Below are 26,044 nucleotides of genomic sequence, written 5' to 3'. Positions count from 1 at the left end.
TCTGATGATCTAAAACCCAAATAAAAACCCCAGGACCCGTTTTAGAATCTCTAGAACCTGCTACTCCTCATCCATCATCCAGACATAACTCAAGCTGTGACCTTTCATGATCTTCTGAAGGTTCCTGATGCTCAGGAGCCTGAATATCAGGAACCAAGACCACCTTGATGGATCTGCACCAACCTGTTGGTGATTGGCCGCTCCCTGATTTGGATGGTGCTCAGCTCCTGGATGCTGCCCTGCAGACTCAGAGACATGTTGGAGTTGGGGATGTTGAAGGTCTTCCTTATCTTGTGGCCACAGCAGGAGAACCCATGAGGTGATGATGTGGAGATGGAGGAAGATGGAGACAGCTGCTTTACCGGACTGAGGTCCCGGCAGCTCAACTCAAGCAACTTCTCGTCCACAAACTCGTGGTTCTGAGGAGCAAAGGGGAGGTAAGAAGATCATGGGCTGACTTCAGGGCCAGGTTCTCTCTCACCTCAGGTTCTCACCGTGGTTTTCTCCAGGCAGTTGAGCAGGTGGTGATGTTGCAGCTCAAAGTTGGGGTTGATCTTACACACCAGTGCCTGGCCTGCTTCTTTGGATGCCTGTAGGACACAAAGATTGCCATTATCCGAGCAACCATGCTGTGGTGGACAGACTGGACCAGCATCAGTGCATTCAGAGGGGGACAGAGACAGGACATCCGACCTGGAGCTGCTGCTCAAAGCTTCTTCTCAGACAGAAAAGGTTCAGAAAACTGATCATGAGGATCTTACAGGTGGAGGAAACACCTGATGTCTGCAGAAGAACCTCCATTGACCAATAGCCAGAGCTGCAGCTTCTGCTGCAGAGCCTCGCTTGGAGGACTGTGGCTGGGACAGAGATCTGCTACAACACCACACCAGCTGATTGGCTGGTCGGCCTGTCCTCTGGGTGTTGATTGGTTCATTCCTCCACATGCTGACAGATTAAACCGGTGGTATCAAACTCCAGGTCATCAAGATTTGGTCTCCTGCAGCCTCTCTCTGCATCTCTGCTTCTCCAGTATTCGATCTGGACTGCTCCAGGCACTTCAGACTTTTAAATCAAGTTCGAGAAGAGACACATCTAAAAGCTTCAGGACTTTGGCACTCGAGGAGTCCAGTTTGAGACCACTGAGGTAGAGAAGTACAGAAGCAGCAGCCATTCATGCTAATCTCAGCAGCTGCTTGGTTTCAGGCAGAAGGAGGTTTGTGATGATTGGGTCAGTGCTGGACCGGACCAGAGGTGTGAAACGGTCACCAGGGTCTGCCTGGGACTGAAGTCTCATCTCTTCAGTCTCGTTGTCTTTAGGAGTCTGAAGGCAATGAAAATCTAACCAAAACAAACCTGACGAGAAACCCGAACACTAACTTGGACGTCCCTCAAGTATAAACAAGAGGTCACGAGGTCAGGAGGGGTCCATGACGGGACAAATGAGCAGCAGTGACTTGCAGATGGAGCTGAATGGTTTAGTCCTGCATAAGGCTGAAGCAGCTGCTTCCAGCTGCATCACCACCAGGCTGCACCAGGTGGCGCTCAAGGAGCCACATAAACTCAAGATTAAAACAAGCAGAAGAAGCTTCTTATCGCCACCTACTGGGAAAAGGTGGAATTACAGGCTGCTGTCTGAGCATGATCCAACCAAGTTCTGGACCCGGCACAAGCGGACCGTCTCTGACCTTTGACCTTTGACTGCTGCAGGTCCACTGAGGACATCGCACATGCAGCAACCTGCAGCCACTTCACTTCACACACACACACACACACCACACACACACACACACACACACACCACACACCCCTACACACACACACCTACACACTCACACACACACACCACACACCCCTACACACACACACACACGCCTACACACACACACACACACCCCTACACACACACATACACTCACACACACACACACACACCCCTACACACACACACACCCCTACACACACACATACACTCACACACACACCACACACCCCTACACACTCACACACACACACACCACACACCCCTACACACACACACACACACCACACCCCTACACACACACACACACGCCTACACACTCACACACACACACACCACCCCTACACACACATACACTCACTCACACACACATACACACACACACACACACCCCTACACACACACGCCTACACACTCACACACACACACACACCACACACCCCTACACACACCTACACACACACACACACCTACACACACACACACACACCTACACACACACACACACACCTACACACACCTACACACACACACACACAGCAGAGGTCGGGTGCAGATTTGGTTCTTCTCATCTGGATTCAGGTGAAGCAGTTTGTTCTGATGTTGCGTTCCAGTTGCACTCAGAAGTGGGAAATTCCAGCTTCCCAGAGGGAAAGTCAACTGGAACGCATTCCAAAGTCACATACCTACTGGGAAACTGGGACCACCACCGATATACCTATCAGGCGGACCTCGCTCCCATGGCCGCTCCTGGCATCATCAGGCGTCTCAAGATGAGGAAGACTCTGCAGGTATGAGGAAGGCCCGTACCTTCTGCGCTCGCCTCTTCTCGGCTCTCTGGCTCTGGTGGTAAATGCGGCTGAAGTTGGACACGATGACGGGGACAGGCAGGGCGATGACCAGCACGCCGCTCAGGGAGCAGATGGAGCCGAAGATCTTCCCCATGATGGTCTTCGGGACCATGTCGCCGTATCTGAGGGGACAGAAGGTCAAGGGTCAGACCTGGTTCTGCTTTAGGGGACGGCTAAAAGCTTCAGCACCGATCTGCTGATCTGAGACTCTTTCCTCTGATCCAGTTCATGGTGACCTGAGACATTTAAAGGTCCAACATGACAGATTTGCTGCCCTCTGGTGGCCAACTCAGACAATAACGGCAGATATGAGGCGACGTTTATTTACTCGGATGGTTCCGGTCCACAGAACTGTCAGTTAAACGGACGGCGGAGTCCGGCGGAGTCCGGCGGAGGCCGGCGGTAACAGGCACTTAAATTCCGTGACAAAAAAAAAAACCTTTGGTATTTAATTCTATGCCTTTTTGTTTTGTGTTTATGATGTAAAGCACTTTGAAATGCCTTGTAGCTGAAATGTGCTATACAAATAAAATTTGATTGATTGATTGATTTAAAGAACCAGGCTAGAAACCTAATCTACATATAGAGCTCAGCATCTCCCTGCTCTACATCTATCAGAAAGATTCTAGTTCAGTTCTACAGGAAACTGACCCACAGAACCAGAACCACTTCCTGAGATGGAACCTGAGATGGCAACGGTGTGTATCAGTGTGTGTGTGTGTCGGGGTGTGTGTGTGTCTGTGTGTGTCTGTGTGTGTGTATCAGTGTGTGTGTGTATCAACGTGTGTGTGTGTGTGTGTGTCAGTGTGTAAACATTAATAGCAGCAGGTGTTGAGCGCTGCAGAAAGCCTCACTGCTCCTCAATCATTCATGTCTCTGTGAACAAACGGCTACAGCAGGAGGAACTGACACACACTGACACACACACACTGACACACACACACAGACACACACACTGACACACACTGACACACACACACTGACACACACACACTGACACACACACACACTGACACACACTCTCCCTGCTGTTCATAATAGATGAGTGTTTTCTGTTTCCTGTCAGTCTGACTGACGGAGCTTCAAGCTTTTACTGAGAAGCTTCCTGCTGGTTCTGGTCCAGACCTGCTGGTTCTGGTCCAGACCTGCTGGTTCTGGTCCAGACCTGCTGGTTCTGCTCCAGACCTGCTGGTTCTGCTCCAGACCTGCTGGTTCTGCTCCAGACCTGCTGGTTCTGCTCCAGACCTGCTGGTTCTGCTCCAGACCTGCTGGTTCTGGTCCAGACCTGCTGGTTTTGGTCCAGACCTGCTGGTTCTGCTCCAGACCTGCTGGTTCTGCTCCAGACCTGCTGGTTCTGCTCCAGACCTGCTGGTTCTGCTCCAGACCTGCTGGTTCTGCTCCGGGTCAGAACTTTGCGTCTGGAGGAAGGTAAATGTGCGTTAATCTGATCAGCCGGATTAAGATGTTTACTACTCATCATTCGACCCTCGGATTAACGGACTGGACCGGACCAGAACATCTCCTCTGCTGGCACCAAGCCCCAGCTGGCAGATGGGTCGCCTTACAACAACAGAACCAGAACTAAAACCAGCTCTGAAACACATAAACCAGTTCAGATCCCAAACAAACCAAACTGGAAACCAGCTGGTGTCGACACATCAGCCTGAGGTGAGACCCGCCCGACCCGACCCGACCCGACCCGACCCGGCCCGACCCGGCCCAGTGTCCCTTAGACCAGGTCACCATGCATCTAAACTACATGTCTGTTTAAACTATGAGCAGCTGACGGTAGTTTGTTCCCATGTGATTCTTGGAATAGTCTGTTAACATCATCTACCATATAATCCCTTTTAATAGCATCCTGTCAGCTTTCTACCACACAGAGCTTTCGTTTTAACAGAGCATCTCCTTCTGAATTTCACTAAATGAATAGAAACGTCAGAGAAAATCTCTTCAAATCATTTCTTTGACTTGCATCCGGGAAACAGCGATCACACCGAGAGACGGTTCAGTGCAGAGTCAGAGAAAATAACACTTACTGCCGCGTTCCTGTCAGGAATGTAAATGGGCAGACATCCAGACAAACGACGAGAGGAGAAAATATCTCAAGTTTCAGGGAGAGAAAGGAAAAAAGCAGACGACTCTGTCACTGGGCATCATTTGTCTAAAAAACAAAAACGAGTTGAAGAAATGCTGAGAGGCTCCAGGCGCTCTCAGCAGCAGACCGTCACTGTTTCACACAACGCCTGCTTTGTTCTGTCGCCACAGCTTCAGTTTTTTATTATAATATAGAACATTTACGGTGAAATAGTATTGCAGCAGAACGTCAGGAAGGAACGTTTTCCCAGACCAATAACCTGCCAACTGAAATCTTTCTTTTAGTTGGTTTCTTCATGTTGAGCTGGAAAAACTGAGTTCAAATCCAAAGCAGGAGAAACGATTTAAGAGTTTTGGTCATTTTGGAAATTTGCCAGAACACAGCAGTTTGCTGTGACAGGAACAGGAAGCTCTCAACTCTGGCCATCGCTCGCTCCACAACCGTCTGCAGCCGACCCGGTTCCGGTCCACAGAACTGCCGGTTTAAAGAAGTCTCGTCTGATTGGCTGAACTGGTTGAACTGGTCAGGATGCCTGCATGGTGGAATGGTGAGTTTGACTCCAACATGATGGAGGAAGGAGTCCACTGACCGTGGGGACGTCTCTGTGGGAGACGCGGCGCTGAGAGGAAGGTCAGCCGCTCCCACAAGGCCCTTCAGCATGGACTCCACGGAAACGAGATGATGCGGACATTTGGAGACAACTTCAGAGATCTCTGAGGCAGACGGCCTTTCACCTCCTCATGACTGAGCCACATGTTGATGGGAGAGAGAGAGGCGTCGGCCCAGGTGACGCTGACTCACCTGACAGTAGCAACCTGACCTGAAACATGTCAGCAACAAGTTGCTCCTTCATGCCCTCTGCCACCTGACACAGAAGACGAGGAACTCGTCCATCAGAGGCCGACTGTCCCAGTTTCTGCGCCCTGCTCCAGGACGCAAGGCAGGATCAGAGGGTGTAACGGACTGCCAGAACCGACTGCCAGAACCGACTGCCAGAACATCCGATGGACTCCGATGGAAATGGAAGCAGAACTGGTCATCAGAGACACAGAAACAGCTAAAAAGTGTGGCAGACAAATCTACTCTTTGGAGTCTGGCCTCCAACTCCTTCATGTGATCCGGAGCTTCATCAGGCGCAGCTGGAATCCCACAGTCACATCAGAAAATACGACCAGCAAAAGTTCTTGATTAGACAGACTGACGGCAGCCATATTGACTTCAGCTCTCCACACTTTGCAGTGTGACGTCACGCGGGTGTTCAGACTGAGGAAGAAGCAGGAAGCTATCAAAATATGGATGTTAATTTTAAACCATGGGAACAGGTTTACAAAAATGAGAAATGCCTCCTCTGCAGATGGCGCTCTGAAAGCCGGCTCCAGGTGGAGAGAACATCCAAGCACAGGCTGAGTCATCCGCCTCCATCCAGCTGCGTTTTCTCTGCATGTCGTATTTTTAACGATGTTGAAAGTCAGAGGTGACTGAAACACGCAAGTCATCGATTTAAAGAGCAAGAAAACTGCTAGTCACAATAGTCACAAAAAAACAAAGCGACTGCTTTGCTCACACGCGCTCAACGCGAACTAGCTTTAGCCTCCAGCTAGCAGCAGCTGGAGGAACTATCCCACTGCTGCAGAGTACAAGTAGCAGCCCAGTCCAGTCCAGTCCAGTCCAGTCCAGTTCTGTCCAGTTCTGTCCAGTCCAGTCCAGTCCAGTCCAGTCCAGTCCAGTCCAGTTCTGTCCAGTCCAGTTCTGTCCAGTCCAGTCTAGTCCAGTTCAGTCCAGTCCAGTTCTGTCCAGTTCAGTCCAGTCCAGTCCAGTCCAGTCCAGTCCAGTCCAGTCCACACAGATTAAATCCAGTTGGCCCAGAATAAAGATTGTTCAGGTTTGGCATCAGAGGGGAGAAACTCATTCTGACTATAAGCTTGGTAAGAAAATAAACCTGATCATTGGAAACATTCAGTTGATTAAAAGTTTTTTGGGCTGATCTTTAAAAATCTTGACTTGCTGATTTATTTATTCTTTGTGTCTGTGTGTGCAAAACAATGAAAAAGTCACTAAGAAGGCAACCATAGAATGACTGGACTGGACTGGACTGAACTGGACTGGACTGGACTGGACTGGACAGAACTGGACTGGACTGGACTGGACTGGACTGGACCTGGAGGCGCACCATCCAATGGCAGAGCAAAGGAGATCAGTGGCTGATTTTTAGGAGTTTGTGCATAGATACTGTCGATATATATAAATAATATAGATTTTTTCTCTCTATATGTATATATATATATGCATGTGAGGAATACAGCAAAGAGGGAATATCTACACACAATGTATATCTACATTGTGTGTGTGTGTGTGTGTGTGTGTCTGTGTGTGATGGGGTGTGTGTGTGTGTGTGTGTGTGTGTGTGTGTGTGTGTGTGTGTGTCTGTGTGTGATGGGGTGTGTGTGTGTGTGTGTGTGTGTGTGTGTGTGTGTGTGTCTGTGTGTGTGGGGTGTGTGTGTGTGTGTGTGTGTGTGTGTGTGTGTGTGTGTGTGTGTGTGTGTGTGTGTGTGTGTGTGTGTGTGTGTGTGTGTGCATGTTATGCACAACTATATAACCATGAGTAAGTAGTGACTGCAGTGGCTGCAGTTCGATCATTATAAAGCCACTATATTGTTCAACTAGCTTCAGTTTTCTTTCCTTTGTTGCGGTTCATTAGCTTAGCTCTTAGCTTGACGCGTTTCTGTTCCACAGTATGCTCTTGTGCGTCTCTTCGTGAATTAAAGAATCACTTACAAAAATCCACACAAAGTCTGACTTTTCTTTGAGAGGATGATACAAAGTATGATTCCTTAATCTTGCACAGCATTCCGCATTTTAACGGTCAAAAAACTGTGTAGAACCAGTGAAACAACATAACACATTCCCATTTCTTTCTGCTCTCTAAAAAACAAAAAGCATTTATTTTACGTATTTTCACTTACGTCCATTAGGTGGCGCTTTTCTACCAAAACATACTAAAATGAAAACTTACTAATAAGAAAATATCTAAATATGTAAAAAGCATTCATAGTCATGAACAATGTCACAAACTGACGTTTTTGGCTCTTACAGTGACCATCCTAAGTCCGATCCTGTCCAGGTAAAAGCTGTTGGGTCATAGGTTGGGTTACTTTGACCAAATATTGGGTCAAAATTTGGAAAGGCTCGTTAAGGCTCATTAAGCCTCGTTGAGGCTCCTTAAATCTTGTTGAGGCTCGTTATGCCTCATTGAGGTTCTTTAAGGCTCGTTGAGGCTGGTTAAGCCTTGTTGAGGCTCGTTAAGTCTTGTTGAGGCTCGTTAAGTCTCTTTGAGGTTTGTTAAGCCTTGTTGAGGCTCATTAAGGATCATTGAGGCTTGTTAAGTCTCGTTAAGTCTCGTTGAGGTTTGTTAAGCCTTGTTGAGGCTTGTTAAGCCTCGTTGAGGCTCGTTAAGCCTTGGTGAGGCTCGTTAAGGATTGTTGAGGCTCGTTAAGCCTTGGTGAGGTTCGTTAAGGCTCATTGAGGCTCGTTAAGTCTTGTTGAGGCTCGTTATGCCTCATTGAGGTTCGTTAAGGCTCGTTGAGGCTCGTTAAGCCTTGGTGAGGTTCGTTAAGCCTCGTTGAGGCTTGTTAAGGTTCGTTGAGGCTCGTTAGGCCTTGATGAGGTTCGTTAAGGCTCATTGAGGCTCGTTAAGCCTTGTTGCCGCTCGTTAAGAATTGTTGAGGCTCGTTAAGCCTTGTTGAGGCTCATTAAGCCTGGTTGAGGCTCGTTAAGGCTCGTTAAGGCTCATTGAAGCTGGTTAAGGCTCCTTAAGCCTTGTTGAGGCACGTTAAGGATCATTGAGGCTCTTTGAGGCTCATTAAGTCTCAATGGGGCTCGTTAAGGCTCGTTGAGGCTCGTTAAGCCTTGTTGAGGCACGTTAAGGATTGTTGAGGCTCCTTAAGGCTCATTAAGGCTCTTTGAGGCTCATTAAGTCTCAATGGGGCTCGTTAAGGCTCGTTGAGGCTCGTTAAGCCTTGTTGAGGCACGTTAAGCCTTGTTGAGGCTCGTTAAGGCTCGTTGAGGCTCGTTAGGCCTTGATGAGGTTCGTTAAGGCTCATTGAGGCTCGTTAAGCCTTGTTGCCGCTCGTTAAGGATTGTTGGGGCTCGTTAAGCCTTGTTGAGGCTCGTTAAGCCTGGTTGAGGCTCATTAAGGCTCGTTAAGGCTCATTGAAGCTGGTTAAGGCTCCTTAAGCCTTGTTGAGGCACGTTAAGGATCATTGAGGCTCTTTGAGGCTCATTAAGTCTCAATGGGGCTCGTTAAGGCTCGTTGAGGCTAGTTAAGCCTTGTTGAGGCACGTTAAGGATTGTTGAGGCTCGTTAAGCCTTGTTGAGGCACGTTAAGGATTGTTGAGGCTCCTTAAGGCTCATTAAGGCTCTTTGAGGCTCATTAAGTCTCAATGGGGCTCGTTAAGGCTCCTTGAGGCTCGTTAAGCCTTGTTGAGGCACGTTAAGGCTCTTAGAGGCTCCTTAAGGATCATTGAGGCTCGTTAAGCTGAGAGAGAACGACCATCTCCTGGCACAGTGCTTTCAAACTCCCTGTGGTTTTCGGCAAGAAGTTTAAAGCAGAACTAATTTAGTCAGACAATATCTGCTGATTTTGCTGATTTTATTATGTTTGTTATAATTAATTACAAATACATTTATTTAAAGTTAGAGTTTAAAGTTATTCAGCACTGAGTTAGTACTTATGTTAAGTTTTACATAAGTACGTATTTAATGATATATGTCATTTTATTATACTGAGTTCTATATTTATTTCTAGGACCATAAAAATTCCTCTTTGAAATTGCTGATGAATTATTTGCAGTTGAATTCAGTCATTCTTCTAGTTTGATTTGTGTTTTTGTCTTTTCTGATAGATTTTGTAATTTTACATCCAGGATCTTCAGGAGAATAAAGTGAAACCTGAACTGCTTGTTCTCAACAAAGACCTTCTGTCTGGCCAGGAACATGAGTTTGCTCCTTCAAGGTATTGAAGCTCAGAAATGTTTTCTAATTTGCTTTCATGCTTTGTAGATACTGCATCATTTTAGCACAAGCTTATGTTTGCCAGACAGACCAGCTGATACACATTTGGGAGAAAAGTTTCAGACCCATCAACCTGGATGATGGTTTCATTGATGTCCAGCCTGTAAGTCAACCTTTGTCTCTGAATCATGCTCAAATTGTTTACCGTTTAATCAAGTGCATCACTAATGTTGTTTTTTCCGTCTCCTCTCTCCATCAGGTTGGGACAAACCTGGTGGCGCAGCTACAAAATGCGGCAGCATGGAACGCGTATGTCCTCATGCATTAGCAAAAATCCTAAAGTATCGATACAAATACTCCTTGTTTAGTGGCTGAAATTTTTACTTGTGGTTTGCTTTAAAACAGATTTTTTACATGAAATGTTTTCTAATGTGTAGTAACAGATACTTCTGAAGTTGTAGCCAAATAATCAGTTAAAGTGATTTCATTATATACTTTTGAAAAAACTTGTTTTGCAACTTTTGTAAATGAATTCTGCTGGCTCTACATATGTATCACATTTAAATTGTTTTTAGTCATGTTTTGATACAGTGAAATTCAATAAAAAAATTTTTTTTACCCTAATATTGTGGTACAATAATGCTTGTGTCGGGTCATGACTTTCAACCCAGTTTTGGGTCAATTTAACCAAGTCACTTTAACCCAGCGTTTGGTTAGAGGCCGTAACCCAAAGTGTCGGGTCAAACCACCAACCAACCCAGTTGAGTTAAACACCCCAGCGTTGACTCGGTCCAGATATCATTGGGTTCTTTTTAACCTAGCAGTTTTTACTGTGCAGGTAAAATATGCGCCTCCTCCAGGTGAGATGCAGCGTTACACCATGTTCTGCGGCCATAGGGGGCGCAGTTGCATTTTAACACTATGCTTAAGCTAGCTTAGCTTTGAACATATGACCAATCCACCTCATGGAAAAACAGACGGGTCTCACTGAGCCTCCCAGTACAACGAGGAATGCAGTTTGTCGCAGGTTCTGGGAGTTAATGGGCCGATGAACGTTTGCTGGACCCGGTTGGGGAACGTTTTAAATCAGCTGCAGAGACGGCGGCTCGTTTTCCCACCAATCCTCCAGGAACGTTTAGGGAAGCTGCTTCAAAGTGCTGAGTCAGGTAGATTGCAGCGGGCCGGTTTCAGCTTTCAGGGGCAATTGGACCCAAAGGGTGAGAAAACAGGAGAGAATCTCCCAGAATCCATCAGAATGGATCATCAGCAGAAACGGCCAAAAAACAAAGAAAACACCAAGAAACTGAAAACACTTCATGGGAATGTTAATATTATCAGATTCCAGCAGGAACTTCATCCACTGCTCTGTGGTTCTGTTCAGATGGAGCCAGAACCTGCTGAGGACCGGATTGCAGTGTCTCCAGAACCAGAACCGTGTTTTACTCTTTATTGCGTTTGCTTTCTAATTCTAGCAGAGGAAGGGGGGCTAATTGCATTGCAGGGTAATTGCAGAGCCCGAGGGATGCTGCCGTCGCTGTGGAAACGCCTCATCCTCCCATGAGGAAGAGTTCCTCCAATGAATCAGCTGAGAACCGGAACCAGGACCAGAACCAGGACCAGAAACCATTAAACCGTTTCATCCACTGAATTCAACACGGAACAGGATATAGAAATACCCCTTCAGATGATAGAAATACCCCTTCAGATGATAGAAATACCCCTTCAGATGATAGAAATACCCCTTCAGATGATAGAAATACCCCTTCAGATGATAGAAATACCCCTTCAGATGATAGAAATACCCCTTCAGATGATAGAAATACCTCTTCAGATGATAGAAATACCTCTTCAGATGATAGAAATACCTCTTCAGATGATAGAAATACCTCTTCAGATGATAGAAATACCCTTCAGATGATAGAAATACCCCTTCAGATGATAGAAATACCCCTTCAGATGATAGAAATACCCCTTCAGATGATAGAAATACCCTTCAGATGATAGAAATACCTCTTCAGATGATAGAAATACTCCTTCAGATGATAGAAATACCTCTTCAGATGATAGAAATACCCCTTCAGATGATAGAAATACCCCTTCAGATGATAGAAATACCCCTTCAGATGATAGAAATACTCCTTCAGATGATAGAAATACCCCTTCAGATGATAGAAATACCCCTTCAGATGATAGAAATACCTCTTCAGATGATAGAAATACCCCTTCAGATGATAGAAATACCCCTTCAGATGATAGAAATACCTCTTCAGATGATAGAAATACCCCTTCAGATGATAGAAATACCCCTTCAGATGATAGAAATACCCCTTCAGATGATAGAAATACCCCTTCAGATGATAGAAATACCTCTTCAGATGATAGAAATACCCCTTCAGATGATAGAAATACCCCTTCAGATGATAGAAATACCTCTTCAGATGATAGAAATACCCCTTCAGATGATAGAAATACCCCTTCAGATGATAGAAATACCCCTTCAGATGATAGAAATACCCCTTCAGATGATAGAAATACCCCTTCAGATGATAGAAATACCTCTTCAGATGATAGAAATACCCCTTCAGATGATAGAAATACCCCTTCAGATGATAGAAATACCTCTTCAGATGATAGAAATACCCCTTCAGATGATAGAAATACCCCTTCAGATGATAGAAATACCTCTTCAGATGATAGAAATACCCCTTCAGATGATAGAAATACCCCTTCAGATGATAGAAATACCTCTTCAGATGATAGAAATACCCCTTCAGATGATAGAAATACCCCTTCAGATGATAGAAATACCTCTTCAGATGATAGAAATACCCCTTCAGATGATAGAAATACCCCTTCAGATGATAGAAATACCTCTTCAGATGATAGAAATACCCCTTCAGATGATAGAAATACCCCTTCAGATGATAGAAATACCTCTTCAGATGATAGAAATACCCCTTCAGATGATAGAAATACCCCTTTAGATGATAGAAATACCCCTTCTGATGATAGAAATACCCCTTCAGATGATAGAAATACCCCTTCAGATGATAGAAATACCCCTTCAGATGATAGAAATACCTCTTCAGATGATAGAAATACCCCTTCAGATGATAGAAATACCCCTTCAGGTGATAGAAATACCCCTTCAGATGATAGAAATACCTCTTCAGATGATAGAAATACCCCTTCAGATGATAGAAATACCCCTTCAGATGATAGAAATACCTCTTCAGATGATAGAAATACCCCTTCAGATGATAGAAATACCTCTTCAGATGATAGAAATACCCCTTCAGATTGTTAGAGATTTTTTAATATTATCATTTTGTTGTTACTTTAGTTTATATTCAGTCTAAAGTATTATTGTGATTTAGTATAAACTGACCTGGAGGTTACGACTGTCTTCATGCGAGATAGTAAAACTTTATGGTTCTCAGACCCTAAAGTTTTCTCTGGTGTTTATCTGCCCGGTCTTAGGTGACAGTTTGACCCAGAGCTGAACTGGGCTCAGATTGTAAATTAGATATCACACCTGGAACTGAGTTGTTGGTCTGTTTGTGTTAAATGTTTTACGACCTCTGTTGTTTGATGCTTTGACAATAAAGAGGGAGCTCACGTAAAAGCAGATCAGAACTCTCTATTGACCAGCCCGGAGGAGCTGTTGATCGGGATTTCTCCTTCTGCCAGCAGCAGATTGCCGGAATACAAACCGAGAAAGAGCAGGAATCAACCAAGTACTGGACTAAATAGAAGAAATATGGTATAGATGGCGTGTTGAAAGTAAAACAATTGAAAATCATGGTGATAAACTAAAACCGTTAGCTTTCTATTCAAAAAGGTTAGATCCAGTAGCAGTCTTTACCAGACTGTGTACAAGCAATATGTGCAGCAGCATTAGCAGTAAGCATGTCGGCTGACATAGTTTTATTTCACAAAATGGAGCTGTTGGTTCCACACGCTGTAGATGTTCTACTTTTGCAGAGCAAAATGAATTTGCTCTCACCAGCACGACACCTTTCGTACACGGCAATACTTTTATCACAACCACATATTGTGATAAAACGTTGTACAATTTTGAATCCAGCTACGTTGCTTCCATTACCTTGTGATGGAACACCACATAGCTGCCTAGAAGATACAGAGCACTTGCAGCTTCCTAGGCCAGATCTACAGGACACCCCATTAGCAACGGGAGAAGTCTGGTTTGTTGATGGGTCATGTTCAAAGGACCCTATTGGTAAAAACCAGACAGGTTATTCTGTTGTTGCTTTACCAAATGAAATAATAGCAGCAGAAAAAATTTCCAGCGCTTATTCTGCACAAGCAGCTGAATTGATTGCTTTGACAAGGCATGTGAATTGGCTGAGGATAAGCACTTGACAGTGTTCACAGATAGCCAGTATGTTTTCTCTACACTGTTTTATTTTGCTAAACAATGGGAGCGTAGAGGAATGACAACATCTACTGGGAAACCAGTAACACATGCATCTTTGCTTAAAAATCTTTTGCAAGCAATACAACTCCCCATTAAACTAGCGGTATGTAAATGTGCAGCTCACACAAAAGGACAAGATGAAGTTTCAAATGGGAACAGACTAGCTGATAAAATTGCAAAAGAAGCTGCAGCAGGGAAACATGGGAAAGGAACTTTCTCAGCGCAGACTGAAGAAGAACAACACATGATAGACAAAGCAGTGTTAAAAGACATGCAGGACAACGCACCGCAAGTTGAAAAAAGGATGTGGATAACTAAGGGTGCGAAAATTAATGATGAGAAAATTTTTGAGGCTAATGATAAACCAGTCCTTCCTAAATCTTTATTTAACGCAGCAGCAATATTGAGCCATGGTGAATCTCATGTCTCAACAGGGGGGATGGTAGGAATAACATATGGCTTTATGGTTTTAAATTCCTATTCAAAAAATTTTTTTTGTAGGGCATGTCTAATATGTGCTAGACATAAGTCTCAGGGAAACATAAGGCCCAAACGAGGCAGGTTCCCAAAACCATCTTATCCATGTCAAACCATGCATATGGATTTTATTGAACTTTCACAAAGTGGGCCATATAAATATTGTCTAGTGATGATTGATGCTTTTCCTAAATGGGTTGAAATAGTTCTAGCAAAGCATGCAGATGCTTTGACAGTAGCTAAGGCTATTTGTAAAACTATTATTCCAACACATGGCATCGCGCTAACTGTTTATAGAACGAATAGTACTGTGAAAAGCAGATTAAGAAAATGCACGGCAGACACTAGCCGGCCCTGGCCAGAATGGTTAGATTTGGTGAAACTCTATATGAGGATCACCCCGACAGCTGATGGTCTAACACCGGTTGAAATAATTCATGGGAGGGCTTACAGATTGCCTCTGTTTGCTCCAGACTTACAAAAAGCTGATGAAGAACAGACATTAGCAGATTATATAATCAGGACCCTTAAACTGAAGGAGGTGTCCAGTGCAAATTTACTGCCTTTTGATTCTCTCCCTGCACAGGAGGCCGCTCTGATCGAGCCAGGTGACTGGGTCTACATAAAAGTCATCAAACGAAAGAAACTGGGCGAGTCCACAGTGGGAAGGACCGTTCAAGTGCTGATGACCACACCAACAGCTGTAAAGATTGCTGAAAGACCCAGCTGGATACATCTCAGTCACTGTAAGCTGCAGAGAGTGTTAAACCCCTAAAGTTGGAGTAGAGAGGAAGGAGAGCTCTTTTGAGAGCTTCCGGGCTACAAAGGGGAGCTACATTATAGTTGTAGTTCGTCTCAAACCGGTGAAGAAACGCTAAGATTCTCACTCCTTTAGTTTGGGGGTTCTGACATCTCTGTACGTCGAGCAGCAATGGGGACTCCATATGACAGATGGATTTTCTGCTGCGCTGTGACTGTTGTATGTTTGATGTTTGGTGAAGGAAGCGAGCCTGAGTTCCACCCACATGACTACAGTACCAATCTTTGGCTGAAAACTGATGAACAGAACTGCTTATGAGGGACATGCTGTGAACTGCTACGTGTGTGCGCAGCTGCCAGTTTCCATACACAACTCAGGTCTCCGACCAGGTAACATTGCTGACGACAAACAGATGTGTCTCTATGTTCTAAGCACTAGACCGCGGCATATCCCACCACCAAGGGGAGACAGACCACGTGAGAAGGACTATTCTGCTGATCTCCGGATGGGAGAGGCAGTGCAAGGACTGTTTCAATTTTTAAATTGTTCACTGGCAGACGATGTACTTCCTTTTCGTCATCTCAAGAAACTGTATGGAAAATACCAGAGATCATTTCGTTGGCAGGAGCCAAAGCAGGATCTCTGAGGAACTGTGTGTATAATAATGGACATGTTGTTCTAGGGACGTTGCCCTGGCACTTGTGTAACAGAGTTTACACCTACTGCGAACCGACACAGGATTTCATTGACTGCACAGCCTGCAGGGGTCAAAGGGCGACTCCACACTGCAAAGTCTGGAAGGAAAACCCAGATTGTCAACCTGCTTCAGGAGAGGAGTTTCAACATCACGCATAAGACTAAGAGGAGACAGATGACAACACTGTGCAGCGCCATAATGCCAGGAGATTATGGCTCTCGGATATTAGCAGACTGGAAAGCACAAAATGATCTACACACCCGCTCCAAGCGAACAGCTATGCCAGAGGTCAAAAGATGGGAAGGCCTAACAACACATACTGGAGTTCCATGGGAATTCAGGAGTTGGAACGGCAGAGAAAAAATTCATGCACGGTCTTTTTCCGTGGGTTGGTCTAGGAGAGATTCGATACCATGTTTGAGATAAACAGGTACGGATTATTACGACTGATCAACATCACATACCAGCTGGCCAATGGCACCATGAAAGAACTGACTAAACTGAGAAACATGGTTATGCAAAACCGTGTTGTCCTGGACTTTCTCACTGCCCCTCAGGGAGGGGTCTGCAAAATCATTGGCCCAACGTGCTGTACTTTTGTGCCTGATGAAACAGGAAATGGAGGAATTATTTCTGACGCTCTATATGTGCTAGAAGATTTAAAACAGTATGTTGAAAGTGGAACACGCGGCTCATCCTCTTTTGATTTGTTTTCATGGCTCACTTCCGGACCATGGTGGTCCTTGCTGTTAAGGCTCGTGACACCTATTCTGATTGTGTTAATTCTGTTCTGTCTTTTTAAGGGTTGCATTATTCCTTGTCTACGACATATGATGTTCAAAACAATTAAAACGACTGTTATCAACTATCAGCTGACAAAGGCATCTTATGAAACAACTGAAGATGACTTGTTCCAAGTTTCTGACGATTTTCTGAACAATGATGAATTTCTGTAATCAATAAACAGATGAATTCATTTGCTGAATGACTCCTACACTGAAAATGTGGGAACAAGTGATGTTTAGGATGAGAAAACTGCATTTGATTTTTTACTGTTTATTCTTTTGTTTTTTCATGTATTTCATTATATTACTTTTATTCATTATGTATTCTCTGTGTTTAGATTAGTTTTTTATTATTTTCTTTTATTTTCTTTTTTATATTTGGCTTCTGCATAGCAGTTTATACACATAGTAAAATGATAAAAAGGGGGGAATGTTAGAGATTTTTTAATATTATCATTTTGTTGTTACTTTAGTTTATATTCAGTCTAAAGTATTATTGTGATTTAGTATAAACTGACCTGGAGGTTACGACTGTCTTCATGCGAGATAGTAAAACTTTATGGTTCTCAGACCCTAAAGTTTTCTCTGGTGTTTATCTACCCAGTCTTAGGTGACAGTTTGACCCAGAGCTGAACTGGGCTCAGATTGTAAATTAGATATCACACCTGGAACTGAGTTGTTGGTCTGTTTGTGTTAAATGTTTTACGACCTCTGTTGTTTGATGCTTTGACAATAAAGAGGGAGCTCACGTGAAAGCAGATCAGAACTCTCTATTGACCAGCCCGGAGGAGCTGTTGATCGGGATTTCTCCTTCTGCAGAAGCCTGACCATATTTAATTCATATACGTTGTCTGTGGTTATTTTATTGTAGGTTCGAGGAAAATACCTAACACAGATGATAGAAATACCCCTTCAGATGATAGAAATACCCCTTCAGATGATAGAAATACCCCTTCAGATGATAGAAATATGCCATCAGGTTGAATAAACTCATCAGGTTCTTCATCATCATCATCATGTAATGCTGCCGGTTCCTTCTGCTGCTGATGACCTCCCAGCAGAACTTCAGCTGGTTCTGGTCCGGCCCGGGTCCTGGTCCCAGTGGGGTGGTTCTGGAAGCCTCCCGCTCCAGCAGGACGGGATACATTTTAATTAAAAGTCCAATTCAAGAGAGCGTGACTTCATTATTATCTGACCCAGTTATTGTCGGCCCGGTTCTGCCAGCCCGGTCTGTGTCTGCTGCCTCAGAAACTCCTTGGAAATGGAACCGACAACCATCCCAACCAACAGAAAGGCCCAGCAGGAAGTCAATCAGAACCAGGTTGGAGCCGAGAAGAACATTCTCCTGAAGCTCTTTACTGACTGGTTCCAGGCTGGTTCTACACTGGTTCCACACTGGTTCCACACTGGTTTCTGACCTAAACCACAGTTTTTGTGTCTGTAATAGCAGCAGCTTCTGTTGAAGGCCCCCCATCCTCAGTGTCTGTTTGTCTCGGGTTATTTTGGGCCAGGTCGGTACCAGTCTTTATGAAGGGGAATAACGAGGCGGCTGGCATCTACGCAGCCCGTCAGGATTTGTGACGGCCGCCGGCCTGCGTCCAGCTGACAGGTGGGAGACGGGAGCCGCAGAGACCCTGGGGGGGACAAATGGTCGCTGTGACATGGAGATGTAATTTCCCCAAACAGTCAAAGTGTCCTCCCACAGCGCTGCTGCTGACGGACGTTTTAATGCTGCTGCCCTCCAACTGTCTCAACTTTGCTGCATCACTACATTACCCAGCAGCCTCGGGGCACAGGCACTTCACCAGCTGTCAGGGTGCCTTCAGATCCAGACCCGGTTCTGATGGGCCTGATCTGAGAAAAGCTGAGGACAGGATGGAGGACTTTTAGAGTCTGTAAAACTCTAAAAAGTCGCTTCTGGAGCCCATAGAACTCCCGGTGGTCCATCAGAACCAGAACTGCTGCTGGTTCTGGGAGGAATCAGATTGCAGCCGTTTAATGAACCAGTCTGGGGAAATATTAGGGCTTTCATTTTTCCTCATTCATTACAACAATTTCAATGCAATCAGTTGTGGTTTTACCTTTCTTTATTTAAACACATGAAATTTCTCAACCAGAACCTTTGTATTTTGTTTGTGTACGTCGTAAATCTGACATGCAAACCCCATCTGCTACCAGAGCGAAGGAAACGGCTTTAATTTCTGCTTCTCATGATCTGATTGGATGCTGGAAAAGATTATTGTTGAAGTCAAGTTGCACTAAAATCAGTTAGTTTATCGGTGAAGCCATGCTAGCCAAAAATAGCATCTCAATGTTAACAAGTAGCAGCTAATGCTAGTGTCAGGGTCACAACCCTAACCCTAACCTTAACCCTAAGCCTAACCCTAAGCCATCTCTAAAGAAGCTGCAAGAATGATCCGAAAAACTCTGGAAAGATGAACTTTGCTTCATCTGATGATTAAAGAACTTGATTGTTAATAACTGATTATTATCCATAAATATCTGATTATTATCTATAAATATCTGATTATTATCCATAAATACCTGATTATTATCTATAAATATCTGATTATTATCTATAAATATCTGATTATTATCTATAAATACCTGATTATTATCTATAAATATCTGATTATTATCTATAAATATCTGATTATTATCTATAAATACCTGATTATTATCCATAAATACCTGATTATTATCTATAAATACCTGATTATTATCTATAAATATCTGATTATTATCTATAAATACCTGATTATTATCCATAAATACCTGATTATTATCTATAAATATCTGATTATTATCTATAAATATCTGATTATTATCTATAAATACCTGATTATTATCCATAAATACCTGATTATTATCTATAAATACCTGATTATTATCTATAAATATCTGATTATTATCTATAAATACCTGATTATTATCCATAAATATCTGATTATTATCCATAAATACCTGATTATTATCTATAAATATCTGATTATTATCCATAAATACCTGATTATTATCTATAAATACCTGATTATTATCCATAAATATCTGATTATTATCCATAAATACCTGATTATTATCCATAAATATCTGATTATTATCTATAAATATCTGATTATTATCTATAAATATCTGATTATTATCTATAAATACCTGATTATTATCCATAAATACCTGATTATTATCCATAAATACCTGATTGTTATCTATAAATACCTGATTATTATCCATAAATATCTGATTATTATCCATAAATACCTGATTATTATCCATAAATATCTGATTATTATCCATAAATATCTGATTATTATCTATAAATATCTGATTATTATCTATAAATATCTGATTATTATCTATAAATACCTGATTATTATCCATAAATACCTGATTATTATCTATAAATACCTGATTATTATCTATAAATATCTGATTATTATCTATAAATATCTGATTATTATCTATAAATACCTGATTATTATCCATAAATACCTGATTATTATCTATAAATACCTGATTATTATCTATAAATATCTGATTATTATCTATAAATACCTGATTATTATCCATAAATACCTGATTATTATCTATAAATATCTGATTATTATCTATAAATACCTGATTATTATCCATAAATACCTGATTATTATCTATAAATACCTGATTATTATCTATAAATATCTGATTATTATCTATAAATACCTGATTATTATCCATAAATATCTGATTATTATCCATAAATACCTGATTATTATCTATAAATATCTGATTATTATCCATAAATACCTGATTATTATCTATAAATACCTGATTATTATCCATAAATATCTGATTATTATCCATAAATACCTGATTATTATCCATAAATATCTGATTATTATCTATAAATATCTGATTATTATCTATAAATATCTGATTATTATCTATAAATACCTGATTATTATCCATAAATACCTGATTATTATCCATAAATACCTGATTGTTATCTATAAATACCTGATTATTATCCATAAATATCTGATTATTATCCATAAATACCTGATTATTATCCATAAATACCTGATTATTATCTATAAATATCTGATTATTATCTATAAATATCTGATTATTATCTATAAATACCTGATTATTATCCATAAATACCTGATTATTATCCATAAATACCTGATTGTTATCTATAAATACCTGATTATTATCCATAAATATCTGATTATTATCCATAAATACCTGATTATTATCCATAAATATCTGATTATTATCTATAAATATCTGATTATTATCTATAAATATCTGATTATTATCTATAAATACCTGATTATTATCCATAAATACCTGATTATTATCCATAAATACCTGATTGTTATCTATAAATACCTGATTATTATCTATAAATATCTGATTATTATCTATAAATATCTGATTATTATCTATAAATACCTGATTATTATCCATAAATACCTGATTATTATCTATAAATACCTGATTATTATCTATAAATATCTGATTATTATCTATAAATACCTGATTATTATCCATAAATACCTGATTATTATCTATAAATACCTGATTATTATCTATAAATACCTGATTATTATCCATAAATATCTGATTATTATCCATAAATACCTGATTATTATCTATAAATATCTGATTATTATCCATAAATACCTGATTATTATCTATAAATACCTGATTATTATCCATAAATATCTGATTATTATCCATAAATACCTGATTATTATCCATAAATATCTGATTATTATCTATAAATATCTGATTATTATCTATAAATATCTGATTATTATCTATAAATACCTGATTATTATCCATAAATACCTGATTATTATCCATAAATACCTGATTGTTATCTATAAATACCTGATTATTATCCATAAATATCTGATTATTATCCATAAATACCTGATTATTATCCATAAATATCTGATTATTATCCATAAATATCTGATTATTATCTATAAATATCTGATTATTATCTATAAATATCTGATTATTATCTATAAATACCTGATTATTATCCATAAATACCTGATTATTATCTATAAATACCTGATTATTATCTATAAATATCTGATTATTATCTATAAATATCTGATTATTATCTATAAATACCTGATTATTATCCATAAATACCTGATTATTATCTATAAATACCTGATTATTATCTATAAATATCTGATTATTATCTATAAATACCTGATTATTATCCATAAATACCTGATTATTATCTATAAATATCTGATTATTATCTATAAATATCTGATTATTATCTATAAATACCTGATTATTATCCATAAATACCTGATTATTATCTATAAATACCTGATTATTATCTATAATATCTGATTATTATCTATAAATACCTGATTATTATCCATAAATATCTGATTATTATCCATAAATACCTGATTATTATCTATAAATATCTGATTATTATCCATAAATACCTGATTATTATCTATAAATACCTGATTATTATCCATAAATATCTGATTATTATCCATAAATACCTGATTATTATCCATAAATATCTGATTATTATCTATAAATATCTGATTATTATCTATAAATATCTGATTATTATCTATAAATACCTGATTATTATCCATAAATACCTGATTATTATCCATAAATACCTGATTGTTATCTATAAATACCTGATTATTATCCATAAATATCTGATTATTATCCATAAATACCTGATTATTATCCATAAATATCTGATTATTATCTATAAATATCTGATTATTATCTATAAATATCTGATTATTATCCATAAATACCTGATTATCATCCATAAATACCTGATTGTTATCTATAAATACCTGATTATTATCTATAAATATCTGATTATTATCTATAAATATCTGATTATTATCTATAAATACCTGATTATTATCCATAAATACCTGATTATTATCTATAAATACCTGATTATTATCTATAAATATCTGATTATTATCTATAAATACCTGAATATTATCCATAAATACCTGATTATTATCTATAAATATCTGATTATTATCTATAAATATCTGATTATTATCTATAAATACCTGATTATTATCCATAAATACCTGATTATTATCTATAAATACCTGATTATTATCTATAAATATCTGATTATTATCTATAAATACCTGATTATTATCCATAAATATCTGATTATTATCCATAAATACCTGATTATTATCTATAAATATCTGATTATTATCCATAAATACCTGATTATTATCTATAAATACCTGATTATTATCCATAAATATCTGATTATTATCCATAAATACCTGATTATTATCTATAAATACCTGATTATTATCCATAAATATCTGATTATTATCTATAAATATCTGATTATTATCTATAAATATCTGATTATTATCTATAAATACCTGATTATTATCCATAAATACCTGATTATTATCCATAAATACCTGATTGTTATCTATAAATACCTGATTATTATCCATAAATATCTGATTATTATCCATAAATACCTGATTATTATCTATAAATACCTGATTATTATCTATAAATATCTGATTATTATCTATAAATATCTGATTATTATCTATAAATATTGTTGCTGTTCAGTAAGTTGGCAGCAAAAGGATTTTGAATTGATTTTGTTCATTTTCAATTAAAATATAATTATTTAATAACAGATCCTGAAATGAATTCCATTAAACATTTCAACCTTAACTCTCCACCTGAAATATTTGATTTGCTGGTTCTGGTCGGAGTTGTACCGGGTCAGGCAGAGCGGTAAGTAAACCTGGGCTGAATAAATATCGGTCCGGTCAGGCTCAAATGTTCAGGATCATCCAGACAGTTGATCTGTGTCCGATCACACTCTGAAACCCGATTCCGGGTCAGAACCGGGAGCTACGGCGTGTGGTTCGTCCTGCAGGGTCCAGGCAGGGAGACGAGGTGCAGCGTCTTCAAGGCAACCGCCTCCAGGAGGTGAAGAGTTCTGCAGCTTGGACCGGTTCTGGTCCCAGATCTTCACAGTCTGAGGGCCTCAGGGACTGGGACGGTCTCTATCAGAACCCATCAAGTCCGTCTGGAACCAGACGCCTTCTTGATCCAGAATCAGTTCAGCAGCCAGACGGCTGCAGGACGGAGGCGGGCTGGGTTTCCGAACAGGTGGTTCCTGGAGCCGGTGTTGGTCCCTTGTGCTCCACAGAACATTTACTCAGGTAAATAACATTAAGACATAGCTCAGTACATCAGCAGGTCCAACATGTCCTGGTCCAAATGTTAAAGTCAACTACAACTTCAGTTTCAGTTCCTTCATAAAAATCCCAAAGTATTAATTCAGATCACCAGACGAGGGCCGAAGCAGGGCAGCGTTCACAAACAGCCCCGAAAACAGGACGCTGTCACTTTAAGACTTCTCTAAAGTCCAGCCCAGCTGGGGGAGAACCTGGAAACCAGTAAGACACCAACTGGAAACCAGTAAGACACCAACTGGAAACCAGTAAGATGAAACCAGTAAGACACCAACTGGAAACCAGTAAGACACCAACTGGAAACCAGTAAGATGAAACCAGTAAGACACCAACTGGAAACCAGTAAGACACCAACTGGAAACCAGTAAGACACCAACTGGAAACCAGTAAGATGAAACCAGTAAGACACCAACTGGAAACCAGTAAGACACCAACTGGAAACCAGTAGACGATCCTCTGCTGACCCGCTGGGCCGGTTCTGGTGGACAGAAGAACCTCTGGGTCCACATGAGCGGCTCAGTTCCCAGAACCTGTGAACTTCCGGAACCAGGAACTGCACAGCCGTCCTGAAAATTAGCCCCGCCCACTTTGGGACCCCAACCAAACAGGCGCGGTCACTCACCCCAGCGTTGTCATGGTAACGATGGTGTACCAGAAGGATGCCGGGATGCTGGTGAACTTGCTGCCGGATCCCTTCTCGGCGTAGAACATGACGGTGGCGAAGATGATGATGGCCATGGTGAGCGAGAACAGCAGGAAGCCCAGCTCCGAGGCGCAGCTCTTCAGCGTGTAGCCCAGGATGCGAAGTCCGCAGAGTGCCGCGAGAACTTGAAGATCCGAAAGACCCGGAAGACCCGCAAGGTGACGAAGGCGCCGCTCACGTCCTCGTTGTCCGTCATGACCAGGCCGATGTAGTAGGGCATGATGGCCACCACGTCGATGACGCTCATCACGCTCTTAACGAACCTGTAGCGGCTGGGCGCCGCCAGGAGGCGCAGCAGGTACTCCACCGTAAAGATCATGACGCACGCCGTGTCCAGGCAGAAGAAGGCCAGCGCGTAGCGCTCCCCGCAGGACAGCACCTTGACGCGGTTCGGCGCGGCGCCGCACGGCACCGTCTCCACCACGTTGGCCATGACCGACACGGCGATGAAGAAGCCGGTGACGTAGTAGAAGACCAGCGCCATGGTGGAGGTGTGCGGGTTCTCGAAGGCGCGCCACATGGTCTCCCGAAAGCTGGCATCCGCAGGCATCAGGTCGCTGCTCTGCTCGCTCTCCTCGTCGTCCTGGATGCGCTCCTGGTTCTCCCGCCGCCGGTCCTTATAGTCCTCGTAGCAGCAGTCCCCGATGATCTCCGGGACGATGCCGAAGAAGGCCAGCTCCTCATCATAGGCGGAGATGCACTCCTGGCGCGGGTAGTGCAGCTTTCCGGTACGGTAGAAGTTCAGGATGTGGCGGAAGATGTCCGGATCGCGGTCGAAGAAGAACTCGTTGCTCTCCTCGTGGAAGAAGAAGTCCCGCTCCGAGCTGCCCAGCAGGGTGTCCGGATATCTTTCCAGCGTGTCCCGCCACGTCTGGAACTTTGTGCCACTGACGTTCAGCACGATCAGCCCGACCCGGCCGTGCTGCTTCTCCCGCGGAGGCGCCGGCATGGGCGCACTGGCCACTGGCATCCAGCCGACGGCCGCGGCGCGTGCGAACGGCATCCAGGCTGCTACTCCCGCAGCCATGCTGACCCGGAGCTCTGGAGGCTCTTGAGGGTTAGGCAGCGGTTCAGACAGACGCAGGGCAACAAGCGGACAACCGGGAACCAGCGGGCGGAGTTCGGAGCTCCGGGTCTGCCGGAGCGCGGAGCTTTACGCACAAAGTCGGTGCGTAAAACGCGTAAAGCTGAATGCGACGCTCCAGAGATCAGCCGCTCA

The 26,044-nt window shown here is 41.9% G+C and overlaps 1 long non-coding RNA gene and 1 pseudogene across 1 annotated transcript; one reads left to right on the top strand and one right to left on the bottom strand.

The window, feature by feature from the left end:
• The window catches only part of LOC129351870 (potassium voltage-gated channel subfamily D member 2-like), a 27,400-nt pseudogene extending 1,478 nt beyond the window's left edge, over positions 1–25,922 (bottom strand).
• LOC129351874 (uncharacterized) lies at positions 15,497–17,716 on the top strand. The gene is made up of 2 exons (XR_008604795.1): positions 15,497–15,955; positions 16,076–17,716. It is a non-coding gene; the product is annotated as an uncharacterized LOC129351874 (long non-coding RNA).
• Positions 25,923–26,044: the final 122 nt, after the last annotated feature.

Source organism: Poeciliopsis prolifica, unplaced genomic scaffold (genome assembly GCF_027474105.1).
Source record: "Poeciliopsis prolifica strain line A6 unplaced genomic scaffold, Auburn_PproV2 SCAFFOLD070, whole genome shotgun sequence".
In the NCBI taxonomy this organism is placed as follows: domain Eukaryota; kingdom Metazoa; phylum Chordata; class Actinopteri; order Cyprinodontiformes; family Poeciliidae; genus Poeciliopsis; species Poeciliopsis prolifica.
Note: the sequence above shows the minus strand (reverse complement) of the source record. Positions and strands in the feature narration are given on the sequence as shown.